The sequence below is a fragment of the Mastomys coucha genome, unplaced genomic scaffold, assembly GCF_008632895.1.
Source record: "Mastomys coucha isolate ucsf_1 unplaced genomic scaffold, UCSF_Mcou_1 pScaffold12, whole genome shotgun sequence".
Classification (NCBI taxonomy): domain Eukaryota; kingdom Metazoa; phylum Chordata; class Mammalia; order Rodentia; family Muridae; genus Mastomys; species Mastomys coucha.
In genome coordinates, this window is record NW_022196894.1 from 74,611,108 (window position 1) to 74,627,437 (window position 16,330).

At 33.8% G+C, this 16,330-nt stretch overlaps 1 long non-coding RNA gene across 6 annotated transcripts in view; it reads left to right on the forward strand.

Moving 5' to 3' along the window:
• Positions 1–16,330, forward strand: part of LOC116086070 — a 503,346-nt gene that overhangs the window by 193,248 nt on the left and 293,768 nt on the right. For all 6 annotated transcript variants that reach the window (XR_004116812.1, XR_004116813.1, XR_004116811.1 and 3 more), the window contains one exon: positions 3,466–3,513. This is a non-coding gene — a long non-coding RNA (uncharacterized LOC116086070). The remainder of the gene's footprint in view (positions 1–3,465; positions 3,514–16,330) is intronic.

Consider the following 16,330-nt stretch of genomic DNA (forward strand, 5'->3'; position numbering starts at 1 on the left):
GAAATCCGCCTGCCTCTGCCTCCCAAGTGCTAGGATTAAAGGCGTGCGCCACCACCGCCCGGCTTAATGCCCTCTAAATAGAAAGCCAAATTTAATTGTTCTGCTTTTCCTCAAAAATATAATTTTAGGATATACACAACTTTAGGAGAAACTACTCAAAACAGAAAAGAAAGAAGAAAGAAAGGAAGGAAGAGAAAGAAAGAAAAGAAAAGAAAGGAAAAAGAAAAGTAAAAACAAAGAAAGGAAAAAGAAAAGTAAAAACAAAGAAAGGAGTTAAGAAAGAAACCCTAACTTGTGAATAATAAATTACAATGCACTTAAAGTATAAAATATTAGTGATTTCCTATTTGGGGAACATGACCCAGTTGTATTCCATTTCCAGCCTTCATATGATTTAAATAGAGAGAGAAAAATGATTGTGGCCAAGCAGTGCGGTGCTGTAGCCAGAACATTTAGTTGCCTGCATTCCTTCTTACTTGAGATGTTTTCCATATTTGACATGGCAGCTCCCCTGCTCTCCTCCTTGCCCAGGCTGCTGAGTGGTAGCACTCAGCCAATAAGGGGCATTGAGAGTAATGGTAGAATGCTCTTTTGTAACTTTAGCTTATTGAGTCAAGGTGACGGAGGGAGATGTTTCTTATTTGTGGTGCTGAGCATGATAGAACCAAGAGTGTGTATCTCTGAAGCAGATGAAATTGGCTGTTGAAACAGGATGAGTTTTAGAATTTTTTTATTAACACATTTAAAATTAAGTTTATGTTACAGTGAATTGAAAGAAGACTTTCAATCATTAGGTTTCCTAACAAAGTGGAAACCTGACTTCTAGTGGACTTCTTTTCCATTAAGAAAGCATATAATTGAACTAGCATAAGCTTTTTCTTTCACTTCCAACAAATTAGGAATGTTTGTTGTTATTTTGATCATTGACAATGAAGAGGTGGGAGTTCTATGCGTTTTCTAATGCATTTTACTACAGCAAGATTTAACAAATTAAAATAAAAAGCAAAAGTAACTAGAAATGAAATTGTATGCCAATTGCCTCAAGGGTGTTGATGATTTTTTTTTTCTTAAAACAGTCACATGCCTAAGAAAATATCCAGTAGCAGTGATGTGGAGGAAGTTTTTCCTCTGTTCTTTGAAAATTATCGCCATGTGTCTTCTGCTTTGCTGCAGAAGAAATACAATGAGTCTCCTGGAGTTAACAGATGAAGTTTAATGCAAGCAAGTGAAGTGTTGCTAACAAATCAGATAGATTCTAGACCCATAGATTTTAAATGTTAGTCTTAGTCTAATGCTGCTATTTCTAACAGTTTGGTCAAATAGTCAAGAAGCAATCACCCCAGATCTCTAGTCAATCATCAGTTGCCTAATCAATGAATAATTATCTACAATGATCGTTTGTGACTTACCAGACTCCCTCATACAGTTTCATAGGACAGTATTAAAACACTGGAGTGTAATTTTCAAATCAGGAAATTGGAATCTGAGCTAACATGAAAAATGGATCATTGATTAGTGTTCCACAGAGATTAACTTTTCTAGCATGCAGATTAAAGATAAACTAATATACTAAAGACTCCACTTAAGGAGCTTTTAAAAGTAAATTATAGGCACTAAGAGTCACTTAAACATTTTGGGTTATTTCCCTCTGTGTCCTTGTAGAGACACAAAACCAATGAAGCTTATATCATTTTATTCAATAAATGCAAATGTATGTGTACTTGATTGTTAGGAGTACAATGATTTATTACCAATGTTTAGTATCAGCTTATGTCTCTAAGCAGACCAAGAATTATTTTTACATGAGCTAATGAGATTGACTGAGTTGTGTCCCTGGAACTCATGTGAAGGTAGAAAGAAACAAACAACTTCACACACATGACCTCTGCCCTCCACACGTGTACTGTGGCATGTTCACATCTGCATTCACATATACACATCAGGCAAGCTCATACATGTTCACACAATAGCAATAGAGTAAAACATCTTAAAGAAGTTATGTATTCACTGAACAAACAATAACATATGCTATATATGCATATGAATATACATGTAATTGCATCTTTATATATTTTCAGTAAAAAAATAAAATAAAATAGAACCTATCAACTTGAAATGAAAATGTTGAAACATTGGGTTATGATTTTTCCATTCTGCTGTTCTGTATTTTCATGGTCTGGAGAGTACCCTTACTTAATGTTTGAGTTTCCAAAAATTATGCCAACTCTAGATGAATTAGGTCAACAGAGGAAAACATGCCTTTTACTGCCTACATTAACATTCTGCTGTCTGAAAAACTGGACTAGATCATCAATCATCTCATTAGTATTTGCCACTTAGAGTCTGAATGTGATCTGTAAAACCCCTAAATCTTCACTTCACTTAAAATTATTCTAATTTTGATGTTTGTCAAGAAGGGAAATGCACTGCAGGTTGGAAAATTCAAAACTATTATGAAGAAAAGTTAAGTTAAAATGTTTTGGCTTGTCATAAGTACCTTATACTCTAATGGTCTGGCTCAAATTTAACATTCTATACAGATGTGATGGATAAATAACTTTGGATGAATATGAAAGAAAATAAGAGTAGAATGAAATTAGTTATAAAAAGTATATAAAAGTATTTACATTTTATTTTAAAATTAAAACTTATTTTAAAGTGAACAAGTTGAAAATGAACTTGGAACAATGAATTTAAAATTGCAATTTAACATATTAGATTCTCATATTTTAATTGAAAATCATGTTTTAAAAGTAGTTTTTCATTAGTAAATTAGTAATTTCTGTGACTGAAAAGGTATTTATATATTTACAGACATTGAGCAAATTGATATACAGAATTTTATGCATCCATCCACACCAATAATTCATTTCTTTTGTTTGTTTTTTGTTTTTTTGGGTTTTTTGTTTTTTATTTTTTTGAGACAGGGTTTCTCTATATAGCCCTGGCTGTCCTGAAACTCACTCTGTAGAACAGGCTGGCCTTGAACTCAGAAATCCGCCTGTCTCTGCCTCCCAAGTGCTGGGATTAAAGGCATGCGCCACCACTGCCCGGCTCATTTCTAAAATCATTTTACCATTCAATAAACAACAATCTTGGAAATAGAAGTATAATTTGGCTTCATAGAAACCTTACTATGGTGGGCTTACTTGAATAATTTAATTTGTATTCTTATGAATTTTGATGTTTATCAGTCATGTATTTTTCAGACTTGAGAAGTGAATTGTCCATGCTTTAAATTTTAGTAGTAAAAAACCTTTTGATATGTTTTACTGGTATATTTATATTAAGGTTGCTAAATCTAGCAGATGTTAAGAGTGGAATTTTTAAATGTAATCGGAGTGTTATTTTAGTAAGGAATCTCTAGTTTTAAGTCTTGTTTTGCAAATAAATATAAATACTTTAGATACTGGTTCAGGAGTATTCTTAAGGTTGATAATACTTGTTTATTCCTTTTCTGTTCAGGTGCTGATTATTAAAGTGACGTTATGAAAGGATCACTCCGAAATAACAGTAAGTCTTTAATAGTTCTTTAATTTAATTTGTTAGTTCTGGAATTTAATATTGCATTGTTAATACCCATATGCTCCATTGGGTGGCATTTCCCACTCTAACTTTTTAGGTCTGTATAGAATGTAAAAATTGAGCCAGACCCTAGACTGTAAAGTACAAATGACAAGCTGAAACATTTTGACTCAGCTTCTATTTTAATAGTTTTGAATTTAGCAACCTGCAGTTCAGCCTTCTTTTTGAAGAACGTCTATAAAAGTAATTGCTTTCCCATTCAATGTCCATTTGCCCTGGAAGCTTTATTTTCCTTTTGAAATAAATGGTTTCAAAATCAGTGACACTAAAGCTACACTAAAGAATTGTTTTCCTCTACTGTGCTGAAAATTATAATATTCATGCTGGAAATTGTTGTTTATTAGAAGAGTTACTAATTAAACTTAAGAAAATTTAATGATAGCAGTCCTTTCTGTATTGATATCAGGGACTCTTCTTAATTGCTGTAAGATGCTTACACAACTAATCTTCACACACTGCTATTTAGTGTTTTTTACAAACATGACTCCTAATTTGCTTATGATTTGGAACAAAATTTACTTCTGACAAGGACAGATTCTATATATATATGTATATATATATATACATATATATATATATGTGTGTGTGTGTGTATACATATATATATGATGGATGTTAGATAGAATGATAGGTATAATAGATAGATAATATATATAATAGATGTCACATAGAAAGATAAATAGATATGGTAGATACATAGAATATATATTTGATTGATTTCAGATAGAGAGAAACAAATAAATCATATATACACACATATATATGATAGATGTCAGATAGAAAGATAGATCTGATAGATAGATGATAGATAATATATATAAGATTGAGAGATAATATATATAATAAATATCAGATACAAAGATAGATATGATATGTAGATGACTGATAGAAGAAGAAAGGAGGAGGAAAGAGGGAGGCAGAGAGAAACAGAGAGATTGAGAGGGAGAATCTCAGATACAATAGATGGCAAAATATTGCATTTTTATTGGTGCTGGAAAATAAAGTTAGGGCCTACATGTGCAAATAAGTACTTTACCAGAGAGCATATTCCCATTGCAAATATCGAATTTGTTCTTCTTAATCGTTAAAATAACTTAAATGTGTGTTTTGGCTGAATTGACCTTTACTTTTATAAAATGCTGTTTTATTTAACAAATTTATGTCCACTCTTGACATTAAAATATTCTTTTTAGTCATAAAAAACCTTACCCAAATATACTTAATGATTTATTCAGAAAAGAGAAAAACAATGTCAAATTAAAGCAGACAGTAAACAGATATATGGATATGTGCATATATGTTAGTATGTATTAAGTTTATATGAAATGTAATAGAATATCATTTAAGTATTTTATAGATATTTAATTCTATGTTATAGCCAACATAATTTGGAGTAATTTTTAAAGAATCATACAAGTATATAAGCAAATTGCTTAAGTGTATAGAAATGTTTAAATATAATCATATATAATTATGTATAAATATATAACTAATCCTTGATAAAACTCAAAATAGACATTGCCAGGTATGGTGGCACACACTTTTAATCCCAGAACTCAGGAAGCAGATGCAGACAGATCTCTGAGTTCAAGGCCAGGCTGGTCTATGAATCAAGTCCAGACCCTGTCTCTAAAAGACAGAAATAAGAGAGAGAGAGAGAGAGAGAGAGAGAGAGAGAGAGAGAGAGAGAGAGAGAGAGAGAGAGAGAGAGAGAACACAAGCCAGTACTTCTATTGGTCATCCTTATGTTGGGGAAGCCTGTGACAGAATATGGCATGTGTCACTTTGCATCAATACCATGGAGCCCCTCTATGCTCAGAAAGAATTATACAAATTTATACAGCTCTTGTCACCAGAGAAGTTGTGCATCTTTTCATGTGGTTTGTTCTTGTTAACAGAGCATAAAACTCAATGCATTTCATCTTGATTCTCAGTGGCTTTTCAGATTAATACATACACATGAACTTCGTAATAATAGCCTGTCTGTTCCATGTCCTTCTGTCACATAAAGTAGACAAGTGACAATGAACTGTCAAACTCATGGTTGTTTTAATTCTAAGTGTAATAGCCACAAGCAAATAATCATTCTAGGAATTATGAGTCAAGTTGTTAGGAAAGAATATTTTCTCTTTGATGTATGAGCCAATATGATGGATCTCCATACACCTTATTGTTGCCTACAATGGAGCACATGATGCTTTGTTTTAGTGGGAATGCATTCACACACAAAAAGAACACATGACTGTGCCATCATTAGAAAGGAATAAGCTAGAGAATCTACCTCACAATCATCTATCTCTGACTCATGGAGCATTCCAGAGTGGTACTATGAGAACCATGCATAGGTGTGGGTTCAGAACAAAAACAAACTAATCAAAGGGTTTACCTATGGGAACAGAACTCAAGGAGGTAAACATGATAAAATCATAAATAATAGTGCTTAGTAAAAACCACCGAAAGTATTATTTAGATATATGTCTATCATAACAAAAACATATATTTATTATTAACATAATTCCAATGCATTGGATTATACATTTGACCACTACATTTATTTAACCTTTTATGTCTTTATCATACTATTATAAATACACAAAAATGTGCTGATATTGTGTACCAATCATACTATGAGTACATTTAGTCTTTAGAGTCTTCAGTTGTGCATACAAAAAACAAACCTCATGGATTCTATAATGTTTCAGAACTTAAATTCTAACACAGTAGTATAACTAAGTTAGGTCATGTGCTTGAAAAGCTTTTTCAGACTAAGGTTAGAGGACTGTGTGTATTGGGGAAGCATGGGGCTATAGTTAGCTTTGAACCTAAATCCAAGGCAAGAGATGAGGATCAAGCAGACTTAGTTTCACTGAAGCATGAAGACAAAGTTGACAAGAATGAGCCAGTTTAAAGCATAAATATTTATTAAACTTTTACTATAAACCAGGTTCTTTTCTAAACATTATGCATGGAGCATTAAATACAAGACCAGGAAACATGTTTTTACATATAAGTGAGAGGTGAAGAGAAAGTAGAGAACATATATTAAATAAAAATTATCAAACAAATATTTTGATATTTAACCATAAAGAAAATAAATAAAATGCATAAGAGACTAGGAGGAGGATGTATCATTTTGGTTGGAAAAATTTTTTTAATTGATTTAAATTTTATTGCATTATGATGAGAAAAGATACATACTCCCAGTTTATCTAAATTTGTTAACATTTAAGAACATATTTTAAATAAATAGAATTACATCACATTCTTATTTCCCTTTCATACCCCAACTCCTCCCAGACACCCCCTTCAATATCTGCAATACTTTTTTTTATTTTGTCATATTCTTTAAAATTTATAAAATATTGTAAGAATAAAAATGAGTAGTATAAACGTTGTTTGATATAAAACAATCAATTATACAGTCTTATGTAGATGCTTGTCTGCAGCAATACTGAAAATACATATGTTTTTCTCAATATAAATTTTAAATGACTCCAAACATATTAGCTGTATATTTTAAAATAATACATTATCACTAGTTTTTTAAAAAGAATATAAATAGATAAATTTTTTTGTTTGTTTGTTTTGTTTTTAGTAGAATTTAAAATCTTGGCCCTTGGGTATAAGCCCAAAATAAGAACATTTTTTAGACATTGGAGATTAGTTGGTGAATGACTTTATGGGTAGACCATCTTACTACACACATTATTTCTTAAATGAATGTGACCTGTTCCCTGTGGGGAAAGTTTTTTGAAATTGTTAGTAGCTAAGAAGAAGCCTGAAAGTAGAGGTTGGATATGTTGTTATGATAGTTATCCTGAAAGAAACATTCCAGTTGGAGGGAAAAGACAGGAACAATGCAATTTATTTGTACAGAAATACGGAAATTAATAGGAAAAGGTGAGCCCCTGTTGTGTCATGGCAAAAAACCATTTTCCTTCTTTTTATTGAATTTATTCATTTCTGTTTGGGTTTGTGTGTCCATGTGTGTTTGCATGTGCAGGTGTGCATGTGCATGCATGCATGCTTGTGCATGTGTGAGTGCTTGCATGCATATGTGTGTGTGTGTGTGTGTGTGTGTGTGTGTTTGTGCGCGCGCGAGTATGTATTTAAAACTGCATCATCAAACTGGTATAATGATGAGCTTATGTAAGTCATAGGACCTCTTGTAGGATTCGATTTTCTCCTCCATCTTGTGGGCTTGTGGATCAAACTCGGGCCCTTGGTTTTGTCACCAAGCTCCTTTACCTGCTGAGCCATTTTTCTGGTCCATTTTTCTGGTTCAGTCGAGTGTTAGTTAAAACGTAAGCCATTCAAGGTATTTGGCTGAAGTAAATGAATTGGTTTACATTTTAAAGGTTTCACTGTGTTAGATAACAAGAGTCTGAGGGGAAGCTGAGGAGTTATGGTAGTTCCTCAGATAATAGACAGGGTTCTAGTAGATGCTTATAAACAGAAGGAATTACAGGGAGTGATTTTAATTTAACTTTTAAAATAATAGTTTTATTCTTTAAAGTTTCACACACCTACTTAATGCCTATTGGTCATATCTAATTGCCATTCTCTCTCTCTCTCTTCTTCTACTTCCTATAGTACACCCACCTGTCTCCTCTCAGTCTTTACATTCTCCTTTTTATTGTTATTGTTAATAGTCTCATGAGTTTACTTACTGGTGCCCATATAGTGCACACTCACAGAGGCATGAACAATCCACCCATTGCCAGATCCCTAAAGGATGTGACTCTTCCTCCTTTGGTACCCATTGACAAGAACCTTTCCTCAACCATGATAGAATTGTGATCTTGAGCAGGCAACTAAAGCTGCTGTGTTGCTGTGAGTTTATGTGTGGGACAGCCATTCACCACAGCAGTAAGTAAAATATGGATGCTTTAGTACTGCGTTGGTATGTGGCAAGCTCTCTGCAGATGCTGAATGTTAGCCTCTTCCTCTTCAGCACTGTGACTATTGTTTCCATGATCAAAGTTATGATGGAAGCCTTAGGGAAAATATCAGCATTTTGGATGTAGAAAAGTGTTTGGAAACTAGTTCTCTGTGAGCTCTGCAGACATACGCAACTGAACTGCTTCTTTAGTTTTATTGAAACTCACCTACTTTAAACAACTTTTATGGAGTAGAGAGTTCAGAAGTGTTTCATTGTTATTATTTTTTATTGCAGGTGTGATATTTTTGTTGGTCTTGTTTGTTTGCTTTTGTTTTGGTCTGGAGAAGTGATGCATATTGTTCATTTTAACTTGAGTGTTGAGTATTGATTTATATTCTTAAGTGCATTATTTTGTGAACAAAAGGATAAAGCCAAAGAGACAAGGTGTTCTAATTTTCTCTTTTAGGTCTGGCACCTGAATTTTAGTAGTTTAGAGAATTTTGTATGTTCTGTTTCTACACTATTTGTTAAATTAAAAGAAAAAATATGAAATCATTCAAAACTATTAGCATTGTTCTGGAAAACAATGATTGTTCATACTTAACATTTTAATAAGTATCTCCAGCTCAATCATAAATGAGTGTGTTCGTCTGTGCCCGAGATAGAAGTGAACTGAAGCTCTGGCTAGTTTCAGATAAGGTAGCTATCCACTGATTGGTTTGATGCTGAACTCATTCTGGATTTTAGCTGCAAACATAACTATGAAAGTTGAGTTTGAGAAGTACCAACATTTGATGCACACCTATCCAGATATACATCTTTCATGGAATAATCTTAGAACTAAATAATTTTTTCACAAATATTAATGTGACAAATTCCAAACAGTATGGAGTGCTCGGATACAGAAATGTATATTCAGGCCTATCTCTCAGTGGCCCAGAGCTTACATGCCTTCTGAAATTTGTCAATCTGAAAACTAGTTCATTTAGCCTTTCATGCTCTTCCTCAGCGAGTAAACATACCTAAGCTGTCTCTAGATACTGGCAGATTGTATGACAATACAATACCCACTCAGCAGACTGTCAAGGTTGAATCTCTACATCTTGCCTTGTTGAATATGAATATTTTTCTTACTGCATATCCCTAAGTACAAACCCAACACAACATCCTTGATAACTAAATAAATAAAAAATATGTTTTGGAAAAGTAGAAATCCTTGTCCTGTATAAACCAAGACAACCTGGTTTGGACTTCATGCAAACCTATTCAAGTTGGAATAGACTCAGTTCCACACTTTTCACTATGAGTCCGTTGCTTTAGCATCCATCTCACTTCCCAACAATCTATTTCTTCTAAGAATGAGTCTAGAGCGGGGCAGCTTACAGCATGGTCAAGGTGCCAGGCTCTTCTGCGTACTGCCAGGTATCCATCATAAAACATACACGAGGATTGAGTGTAAGCTTCTAGAAATTTCTATAAACCCCACTTGACTTTGTGATTTTGTACATATTGACTCAAATAATACACTATGGATGTCTTAATATCTAATTTGTATTTTTGCTCAATATTAGTATTGGTAAATGACCACTCAGAAAGAGATAGGTGAGTCTTTATTCATGGTTAGATAAGCATTGGGCTTGCACTTTCCAGTCTAGTATAGGTCATCAGAGGACAGCTCTGGTCGACATTAACATGGGTTTCTCACTTCCTGGAGCATTGAGAACTACAATGAGGTTGCATAATTACATCCCCCAAAGGAACTTACAGTTTGATTAAGAAGCTTCCCTTCCCTTTCCTTCAGAAAATTGCTAAATATTCATGTGAAAACATTCAGAATGTCAGCAGCCATATTTAAATGCTAAGTAGGATATCAATAGAATTGAATTTATATGTGCTCGAATCCTACATCATTTTCTATGAACTTGTGTATTGCCTTCTACTATTTAACTTTGATGGAGCATTTTCTTGTGGTGCTCATAGAGAATTTATGAGGAAGATACCTAGTAAAATAAGAATTTGTCTATCCAATATGAATTTCCATGAAAATTCCGAACATTTGCACTTAGAAATTGTGGATGTGTACGTTCATAAAAAAGTGAAAGATCTTAAATCCACAATAATGAATTGCTTTCAATATTTATGCTAAGAGAGTCTATTTTTAATAAACAGCCATCTATTTTCAAGATCTTACTAGAGAAAATTATTTATAATAGCCTGTTCTCATAGAAGATATGCAAACAAGACTTTTTAATCTTGAAAAATTCGCAAAACGTAATTTGAACATGATGGCAATAAAAAAGTTTGAGTTGATTTATCTCCAAGTCATTGTTCCTTCTGTTAGAGCCAGAGGCCCCTGAGACTTCACCCACAGAGACTCATTGTTTCCCAGTGTCAGTGACAAGCTGTAACATGCTTTGTAGTATTAAATTGTTCTTACTGCCCTCTAGTGGCAACAACTAATGCTTGTTCTTATTCCACCTATGTCTGACCCATGGAAATTCAGGATGCAAGGGCAGGCCACAGTTTGTGTATTGTAAAAAGTTAAATAGCAAACACAACCTCACATCATGTAATTCGGGAGTCTGTTCAATGGATAAGCTAAGTCCACGTATGGAGACAAAGGGGTGGAGGTTCCATCCATGCATCTGATTGATTCATCTTGTGAAGCACCAAATTCAAATATTATTTTCAAAGAACACAGTTTTCTTTTTACATGTTTGAATGCAGGTGGTTTACCATATGCTCAAAAAAATTACTCCCAAAGATTAAGATAGCTCAGACCAGATGTGGTCAAACGTTACAATATATACTTTATGTTGGGGATCTACTCGGATTCAGGCTGTAAGAGCTAGAAATCCTACCTCGCTGATGATGTTCTTTGGCTGTTCATGGTCAGCCATAGTGTGAATAGCTAGAACCTTGGGTAGTTTATCAGAAAAATCTCAAAAATGAAGACCATTTCTAGAATATTCTTTATTGTGGAACTAACTTATAATATGAGAAAGTACTCCCTTCAATGATTTGTTGAAAAAATATCCATTTACTCCTTACCTTGTAGGTAACCTTGGGGCGATATTAAGCAAATTGAAGCTTTAATCCTATCATTTGTGTATATACACACAAAGAATTGTTAGTACCCTTGTACAGTCAGAGAAGTATTCATGGTTCATATAAGAAGTAAATGACCTGAAATAAAATATATTTATATGTTAAAAGAAAGTAATTACACTTTTGCATTATTGTTCACATAGTGAGCAATAAATGTCAGCATTGCCAATTCATATCACAGAGTAAATTTATAGGCATATATGAGCATATGCTCTAGAAACTTTCCTTCAGTGCAGAGATGATTTTGATATTTCCATAAAAGAAACTTAATATATGAACTCATGAAAGACGTTGCCTTGAGGTTTGACCAAAAGATAAAATAAATAGGAAGTCAGAGAATGATTCTGTAATAAAATTCAGTTGAGTATGGGTAACATGAAGAATGATATTAAAGAAAAGTTGGGATTATTTACTTTTCTCTTTTACTATGGCCTTGAACCAACAGATGGGAAAGGAAATTCGTCAAGTTTAACATCTAATTCACATCATGCCTCAGCACATATAAGCCATATGAACATGAAAGGGCAAAGACCATGGGTGAACTTAATAAGGTTTTGAGCATTCTGTAAGGGAAATGGGCCATGAAATATCTATTGTTTCGCAAACAAATCATGTTACACGTGTTTGCATTCTGTAATCATTGTGCCATCAATAATTTTATGTAGCTTGAAAGCTGTGTGGCATCCATAGTTCATGATACATTATTAAAGTAAGAAATGTATTCATACGTGCAAAGTTTTAAGTAAAAACAGAAAAAGTTTAACAATGCAGTTGGGAGAAAAGGCATTTATTTATCTGAAAACATTGTTTTTTTATAAATTGGTCTGTAAGTTTATATAAATGGATACTTCTTAAATCTTGAAACTAAAGTTTAATGCTTTCTCTGGAGTGCACTAAATTTCAATTTATCATGTATTGCTACTTTTCAGAGTAACATGTAACATATTAGAAAGATTTCAAATTATGTGTTAGGACCAGAGTTGCTGTAACTAAGTTGGTATTAATAACTAATTATGTGCGTTGACAATAAAAAGGTTTTAGTTCTTTTTCAGAAAATTCTTCTTTCTTATGGTGTTTTGTAAATGAAAGTAATTTATAACCCTGCAGTTTTAGTAACCAGGCTTCTGTGTTAGAAGACCAGCAGGAAGACTTGAAGCCAGTGCTGTCTATCAAGCACAGGCTGCACAACGCAGTCTATGAATATGATTATTAGACTTTATTTAATGGATGATGGAATTCAGACTGATGTGGCAATAAAAGGATCAAGGAATTATTGAATTCTGAACCTAAAAAATGCATTGCTAGTGTCTTGTAGCAACAAAAGCCTGACATTCAGAGCATATACACAAAAAGAAATTGAAAACCATATATTTGCACATTTACATTCATAGCAGCATTATTTACAGTAATTCCCAAGAAAGGAAGAAAAAGCAAATGATAAGTGAGGAAAAAAAGGTGGCATATACATCCTTGAGATATTATTCAGCCTTAAATAAGAGGGAATGACCTGTTATCATTCTTTCATATGAAGGATACTTCCTGGCATAATGCTATAAAAAATCAAGCCAGCAACAAGAGGAGAAATATTGTAGGATTCTCACTTTCTGAGGTCCATAGAATAGTCAAATGGATAAAGGAAAATGTCATGGCTAGTGGTTACTGAGGTGGAAGGAAGGAACAAATGAGACTTGTGGTTTGATAACACAAAGGTTCAGGGTGGATACTGTAGACATTCTAGACCTGGATGTGGCAGTCAACAAATAGCAATGTGAATGGAGCTGTCCCACTGAACTATGTATTTAAGACAACCAAGAGGATCTATTCTATAATGCTTTATATATGTCATTTATAAGATCTCAGTGCTCCTCCTTATGGAACTTTTTATTGTGGGAATTACTAAAGAACTTGAGACACCTGTTATCACCCTCGAAGCACAGAAAGCACAAATCTAGATCTGGCGACTGTTTAGCTGAGGGTGTTACTGTTTGCCCACTGAAGATGAAGACTGAAAGTTGTTATGAACTGCAAGAAATTCAAGGAAACATTCCACTTTCCACTGTAGTCAAAATAAGTTTGAGAACTAAACACAAACGTGAAAATAGTTGAAACACTGTAGAAGTTTAACATGAATCACTCACTTACTTTGCCACCCCTCCTACTGCCATAGAACTAGAATTAATAATATCACCAACTCAGAAGGAAATTGACATATCCAAGAAGGGCATAAGCATGAATGAGAAATTCTCAAACAATAAATTAACAAAAAAATGCCAGTTAATTAAACAACAACAACAAACCAGATCTACAAGCAAAACCAAAACCACCAACTGCCCTCTATAATCCCTTCAGCTAAGCCATTCCATATACAGTGCAGTTTCACTTCTTACGAAGCACTGGAAAATGTCTATGAAGAATATATTTTTGAAAATTTTCAACTAAATTAGAAATTGCAAACTGCCAATTTAAGAAGAGAATATGCCTGGAAACACAGAAGTATTGATAAACAATAAAAAGTAAACCAAAGTTTTCCTTTGTGCTTGGCTGCACAATGTAGCCAGTATTAAGCAAGTGTTGAAATTTTGCATATTCTTCATAATGGCATTTTTTAGTATATGAGGAAACAGTGAGATAGTGCTTAGTCCACAGTTTACAAGGTTTTTTGGATGAAATTTTTGAGCATAAATGTTTGCATCAATTAAAAGACATACTTGCCTTAAGCCACCTCAGTCTAAACAATAATAAGGCAGAAATATTCTTAATTTCATGCATATTAGACATCATGGGTTTATCCTATTTTAGGAGAGATCGTAACTGAAGCTTAGAGCAAAACTTTAACTTCTTACATCATTGAATCCCAGGTTAAATGAAGTGAGGTGGCTTTTTGTTTGTTTACTTGGTTTTTATTTTTCTAATGTTATGAAAATGCTGGAAGATGTTATCATTTATAGCTCCTTCTGAAATCGTTTAGTTGGCACTTGGGGCTGAGTTTCTAAGTGCCTGCATTACTTTATTTCCCCAAACAAGCTGGTTTGCTTGTTACATGGGTATGTTGTATAACTGGCTATAACATGCTCGTGAGCAAGGACTTAAAGACCATGACTGGTGTTTAAAGTCTGCTATTTTTTTCATTTTCCTTATGAGGTTATAATCCTTCATCCTATTAGCATGTAGGACACATGAAATTATTTTATTCATTCCTGAATGTCACCCAAGAGCATTTTCCTCCAAACAAATTGATTAAAGCAGTTTTTAGATTATTTTATCTTTTAGATTGTTAATATAAAATATTCTCAAGTCTAAAGTAAACCCTGTTTCATGTAAAAGTTCTGAGAGCTAGCAAAAATGGTTGGAAAAAAATAAAAGATTAACTAAAAATTAAAATATTACTCTCAAAATTTAGGATGTATATAAAGCAGCCAATTGAACACCAATAATTTAGTGTTGGTATCCGAAAGAAAGAATAAAAGATTAGGTAGAGACATGGACTATAGGTCAGATTTCTACAAGTAACGCATGCAATTAAAATTTAGATTTTCAGGTGTCTGATACCAAATACTGGCAGATATTTTGAATAATTTAATACTGGAGAAGTAAAAATGAGTGAAATATGACATATTTTTAAATAATATATTTTTTACAAATGGCAAGGGTGTATTACACAATATAAAAAAATACAATAAATAGGGAATAGAGAAATCATTTGCAATAGACATTTTAAATGTAAACTGTGCACATTTTATGTGTGAACTTTCATGTATCTTCTGTTTAATGTACATTTTCATGCCTTAAGTAGTACATATTGCATACAGCATTTCAATCAGAAGTTTTTATCAAAAATATAGAAGGTAAATTTTCATATATAGCCTCTGAAAGTTTTCCTCCTAAAAGAAAAAGGGATATTTGAGCACTATGCTGTTGGTTTATATGAGAAATATGTTTGTAGAAAAAGCATTCTAAAATAGTGGGGCTTTTTTTCAAAGTAACTTCATGTGGCTTAGCAAGGAGAAGCCCAAGTGCTGAGACTTCTATGCACAGTATCTCTGTGTGAGTCTGGAAGGTTCATGAAGGTCATTAATGTTGGGAACTTGAGACTATCCCACTTGAGAACTAGACTAGAAAAGGATAGAAATGTAAGCCATGATGTAGACCCCATTGAGCTGTTCTTTCTGCCTGCCCTGTGTGGAAAGATGGGGGTGGCCTATTGCATCATCAAAGGAAAGGCCAGGCTGGGGTGCCTGGTCCACAGGAAGAGATGCACCACTGTTGCCTTCACACAGGTTAACTCAGAAGACAAGGGTGCCCTGGCTAAGCTGGTGGAAGCTACTAGGACCAATTATATTGAGAGATATGACAAGATCTGCCACCACTTGGGAGGCAACGTCCTGGGTCCTAAGTCTGTGGTTCTCATTGCCAAGCTGGAAAAGGCAAAGGCTATAAAGAACTCGCCACCAAACTGGGTTAAATATACACTAAGTTTTCTGTTCATAAGTATAATTACAAAATGATCTTCCAAAAACAGAAAGGAAAGGAAAGGAAAGGAAAGGAAAGGAAAGGAAAGGAAAGGAAAGGAAAGGAAAGGAAAGGAAAGGAAAGGAAAGGAAAGGAAAGGAAAGGGGAGGGAAGGGAAGGGAAGGAGAGGAAAGGGAAGGGAAGGGAAGAGGAGGGAAAGGAAGGAGAGGGAAGGGAAGGGAAGAGAAGGGAAGGGAAGGAGAGGAAAGGGAAGGGAAGGGAAGGGAAGGAGAGGGAAGGGAAGGG